The sequence below is a fragment of the Bidens hawaiensis genome, unplaced genomic scaffold (genome assembly GCF_021521415.1).
Source record: "Bidens hawaiensis isolate Kalapana, Puna unplaced genomic scaffold, B.hawaiensis_p1.1 tig00027525_1, whole genome shotgun sequence".
Classification (NCBI taxonomy): domain Eukaryota; kingdom Viridiplantae; phylum Streptophyta; class Magnoliopsida; order Asterales; family Asteraceae; genus Bidens; species Bidens hawaiensis.
Genome location: NW_027494450.1, coordinates 244,216 through 250,176, shown reverse-complemented (window position 1 = coordinate 250,176; position 5,961 = coordinate 244,216). Strand labels below are relative to the sequence as shown.

General features: G+C 34.6%; 1 pseudogene; it reads left to right on the top strand.

The window, feature by feature from the left end:
• The first annotated feature begins 1,191 nt into the window (after positions 1 to 1,191).
• Positions 1,192 to 2,082, top strand: LOC143575499 (uncharacterized; annotated as a pseudogene).
• The last annotated feature ends 3,879 nt before the right edge of the window (positions 2,083 to 5,961 follow it).

Here is a 5,961-nt window from a genome sequence, read left to right as displayed (position 1 = left end):
TATTATGTAATCATTATAATTTTTTATGCTATAATTACTTTAGGAATTAGAAATGCATAATAATACTTCTTTTGTATATTTTTTTTTGTCTTAGAATTGTTTAGGCGCTTTAGATGGTACATACATAAAGTGTTTAGTACCCAATGAAGAGAAACCCAAATACCGAACGAGAAAGAGAGATATTGCTACAAATGTGTTAGGCGTGTGTTCACCGGATATGCAATTTATATTTGTGTTACAGGGTTGGGAAGGGTCGGCGACCGATGGTAGAGTCCTTCGAGACGCTCTTGATAGGCCACATGGATTGAAAGTTTCAAGGTCGGGTATGTAACATCATATATATTTAGTAATTGGAGTTAGGCTTTTATTGACTATAATGTGCTTTTAGGTTATTATTTGGTAGACGCGGGATACACCAACGGAGAGGGTTTTCTAGCCCCTTATAGAGGTCAAAGATATCACTTAAATGATTGGCGTGATGGCCATCGACCCACTACCCCAAAAGAATTATTTAACATGAAACATTCGTCTGCAAGAAATGTTATTGAAAGGTGTTTTGGTATTATGAAGGCAAGGTGGGGAATTTTGAGAGACAAGTCATATTATCCTATTAACCAAAAAAACAGGATCATAATGGCATGTTGCCTTCTCCATAATTTTATAAGAAGAGAAATGTTAATAGATCCGTTTGAAGCCGAACATTTGGAAGATGAAGAAATGGGAGACCTTGGAGTTGGAGATGAGGATAATATAACTTATATAGAGACTTCAAACGAGTGGACAACATTTAGAAACAATCTAGCTCAAAACATGTTTGACTTTTGGAGTGCTACTAATTGATAAAGAAGAGTTGTTTTATGTTCTTGTTTATGTTTATGTTTATGTTTATTTTTTTTAAGCTAGATCAAAACATGTTCTTGTTCAAAACATTTATGCTTATTTAGAAATAATCTAGCTCAAAACATGTTCTTATTGGTGTTTATGTTGTTAAGCTAATTTTTTTGTTGCGTATGCTTATTTTTTATGAGGATTTTTTTGTATGTGACATTAATTGTTGCCCCAGACTATGCTAGATTTGTTGACCACTCTTATCATCAAAAGTCTTGCTAAAGATTTAATATGAGTAATAATAGAAAATACCGAGTGTGGAGTAATATTGAAGATGAAAAACTTGTTGAGGCTTTAGTAAACATGGTCAACAATGGAGTATTCAAGTCTGATAATGGCTTTAAATCCGGATATCTACAACATCTAGAAGCATCCTTGAAAGAATCACTTCCGGAATCGGGCATTTTGGGTAAACCTCACATTGAATCAAGAATAAAAACAATGAAGAGAGATTGGCAAGTCGTTTATGATATGTTAAATACTAGCGGATTTGGTTATGATAAGGAACTTAATTGTGTGACCACTAGTGCTCCTGGAGTTTGGGAAACCTATCTTGAGGTACATGCTAGATTTTATGTTACTTTTTTAGTATTTGGTTTATCATAATAGGTATTAATGGGTTTATTTTATTCTCATCATGTGAAATAGAGTCATAAACATGCAGCTAAATGGAAAAACAAAAGGCTTCCTTTCTATGAAGAATTGTGTGTTGTGTTTGGAAAAGATCGTGCTAATGGTAATAAAGCCAAAAGTGTGGTTGAGATGGAACAAGAAGTGAATATGGAAGAAGAAGAGGAGGAACATCAAGAGGATGATGATTTTGGTGAACATAGCTATCATGAAGGTACCAATGCAAGCTTTTAAGTTGAAGAAACTTCAAGTGATCATGGTAAGAAAAGAAAACGCACTAGCCAAGTTGATACTTTATTTAACAGTTTCAATGATGCGGTTGTTTTATTTGGTGATCGTCTAAAAGAGACTTCGGCCGAGCTGAGTGAAGACATAAAATTTGAACTTGACATTAAAAAGAAAGCTTTAATGGTCACTACCGAGCTTTCAACAATGACATCTTTGACTCAATTGGAAAGGTTTAGGGCAAATGATAAAATAAAAGATGACCCTAATAGGGTGATGACATTTTGGACTTTGGATGAAGAAGAAAGGGAAGCTTGGGTTAGGTATTTGTTATCGTAGTAAGTTCCGCTAGGAAACTTGTTTGAAGAATTCGGAGTCGTGTTTGTATTTTGTAGTCATATGGTTAACTAATTTTGGTCGTATGTTAGGACTAACTCTAGTCAAATGTTGGAACTAATTCTAATCGCATGTTGGAACTATTTTTAGTCCTATGTCGTTTAATCGTGTGTTTGGACATTTATGTTAATATATTATGTTTTTAATTAATTGTCCGGAGAATATGTTTGTTTATATTAATTTTATTAAATTTGTTATGGTTGAATACTTGTAGTTTATTAGGAGGATTACGTAACTTCAAGTAATGCCTCGATGGGAATTTTTTTAATTAAAATTATATATTTTTAGAATTTTTTTATTAATTATAATGTATTAAAAGATAATATTAATTAAATTTTAGGTCGAAGGCGTTTTGGGAGGGACAAAGGTTATGGACTTGGAATAGTTTGGGGTTTTGTTATGGAGCTAACATTATTTAATGGGCTAGTGTTATGTATTTACTATTTTAGGGTAATTATGTCATTTACATGTTTTTAAATTCCAATTCCAGTAACAAATGTACCAACCAAACACATGAAGGATTCCCAAGAAAATCATTTCAAATTCCAATTCCAATTCCAATTCCAATTCCAATTTAAATTCCAATTCCTTGCAAAACATTCTGCGAACCAAACAGCCCCTAAGTTTTGTTTTGATAAAAAATCATTCTACTTTAAAACCATTGTTTCATTGTTTGAAAAAATTGATAGTAATTTCTCTTTGTAATTTATTTTTTGATTTTTAGCATTTAAAAAAAAGAGTTAAGTGTCATTTTAGTACCTGTGGTTTGTTCAATTACGCAAATTTAGTACTATTTTTGAATTTATTACAAATGGCTACCTCGGTTTTCTAAAACTTGCAATTTTAGTACTTTTTTCTAACCCCATCTATTTTTATCCGTTAAATCAAGGGTAATTTCGTAACTCCAATATTTTCACACTTTTTTCTATTTTCTTTTAATTATATTCTCCATTTTCTTTTCATCTTCATAATCAAAGGACATACTCTCTCACATCTCTTTTATATTTCCCAACTTCATACTTTGTATTCTTTCTCTCTCTAAACATAACCATCACACACCATAATAAGTTATCTTCTTCGTCTAAGTCTAACCACCACCATAACCTTGCAAATAGCCACCACAATAATTTTGATTTCATATAAGAGAAAAAAACGAATTACTTGTATCTAGGGCATGACCTCGACGGTCAACCGCCGTTGCTATCCATCTACCACCGTCGGCTAACCACCACCGGTTAATCACCACTGCCCAACACCGCTCAATAACCACCACTAGTTAACCACCACAATCGCCGTCACCATAAAACCATGCCACCAACATAACCGTTGTCGGCACAACTACAACCGCCACCACCACACCTCTCATCTCCAAAGTCAATTCCGACGCCAAACTTAGCCACCACCACACGCGTCGCCTTCCCGTCGTCTTCCCCCATTTCTCCTGTGTGCATATTTGGAAGAACCCAACTGCAGTTCTTCATTATGGAGCATCAAATTCAATGGAATTAGAAGTTTTTCTAGTGTTGATAAATGTGGATCTGGTGCAGGTTCCTGAAGAAACCATTGATTTGGGTGGAATTAGAGGGTTTAGGGATGTTTTGGGAAGGTGGTGATGTTTAAAACTAAATATCAGGGTTATGAATATAAAAAGGTGGAATGTGATTAAAGAAAATGAGAAAATAAATAAAATAAAGGATTTATCGGTTTACCCCTGTCTTAACGGATAAAAATAAACGGGGTTAGAAAAAAGTACTAAAATTGCAAGTTTTAGAAAACTGAGATAGCCATTTGCAATAAATTTAAAATTGGTACTAAAGTTATGTAATTGAACAAACCACATGTACTAAAATGACTCTTAATTCTAAAAAAAAGTATAAAATTAAAAATCGTCCATACGTCTCAATATCATTCATTCACTCTCCCAACCACCATTCTACGTTTTACATTTCTACCAACCTTTTCTTTTCTTTCCCCTTCACTCCACACATCGGCAACCTTCACAGCACCGGACGGGATTTTGATCTATAATAATTTGAAGGAAGGTAGTTATCTTCTTACTCATCTCCATTAGTTTTTTTTAATTATTTTTTGTTAGCTTCAGTGGAGGGAAGATCTGCTATTTATCCTAAATCAAAATTCCAATAACTTTTATAATAACCCAAAAGCATAAATTTTTGTTCTTGTTAATTTTCTTGTTAAAACTTTGTTCTTCTTGTTTATTCTTCTCTAAAATTTGTTCCGATGTAAATTAATCTTTTTTATTTTTAGTAACGATACACACTATAAAAGAAAGTGAACATAGCAACCGTTCTGGATCTGATTAAAAAAATGTTTTTTTTGTAAAATCTGTGTGAATAAAAAATGGAATATTTTCTCAAAATGTCTCTTTGAAAGTCAGATCTGTAAAATCAAGAACCAAGAAGATGACTGAAGAAGATTCAGATCTTGGAAAAATAAAGAAAAAAATAGACAAAACTAAACATAAACAAAGCTTAGATCTGTAAGAGAAAAAAACCAATTCAAACATAAACAGCCTTCGTTCATGTCCCTGTCGCCAGCTCGGTAAACTAGTGATCGATTGTTGGAGGTAGGGGTGTACACAGACTGAACCGGACCGGACGAGAGCATCTGTGTCCGTCCTTTAAGCTTTTGACGGACAAAAGGACGGTTCACGAAACCGAACACTAATTCATGTCCGTGTCCGTTCATTAAGAAATTGAGTTTGTCCGTGGTCGTGTCCGTCCGTCTGTTAATACTGTAAACGGGCACTAATGGACGAACGCACATGTGAACATCAATTGGTAACAAAGCTTACATATTAATTTAAACATAAACTCAAACAACTTAACCTATAAATTTGAAATTACACCATATAATATCCAAATATAATTTACGGATCACTATAAGAGACATCAGACGTTAGTAATACAAAAGTGTGCTTAATAACAATAGATACACCACAATTAAATTTCAATATGAATAGATCTAAACACTTACAATATCGGACGAACGTCACCGGACATTCATGAACACTATCGAATGGACTTGGCCCTTGTTTGTGACCGTCCGTTAAGCTTACCGAATGAAAATTTTTTTGTCCATGTCCAATTCATTTAATAAATAGACGAACATAAACGAACTTCTTGCCAAACGGACAACTAGGGTCCGCCGGACATCTGGTTCTGTTACAGCCCTAGTTGGAGGCGCGGTGGACAACGACTGGAGTAGACAAAAGAAACGACTAGGGGTCCGACGCGTTTTTTGAAAAACGATGTCGACGTCTGGCAGCTTTGCCAAGAAAATGCCACAAAATCGTCGCCTCGCCGTGATTTGTATACACATAGCCGGTGACATCTTTATAGCCACTTTCTATGAGTTTTTGTGTTTATAGTAAGATGCTAACCCAAAAGTACTCATTTTGGCACCGTGGTCCAAAGCCATTTCCCTTTCTCGTAGAATAGCTCCCATCATTCCTACTATTGAGAAAACATGCCCAATTCCGATTTTTTGAAGGCTTGTGAATCCTTTTCCATCACATGTTATCTCTATACAAACAAATACATGTTCACAAAGAGATGAAAATAGGAGAGCAGAACATTTTGGAAGGTAGAAAATGAGGTCGCGTTGCGGGTGTGCTATATATGCGGTTCATGGCGGTTTCTTGCTCATGGTGAAAATATACACGTGAGCGTAAAACTATCCAGAATACGATACATGTCGACCATATTGGGATAATTTTTATCACCTCATTTATGTCATTTACTTGGGACATGGTTGCAAACATCCTATCTTCATTTCTGTCACCATCCATTATTGTTGCTT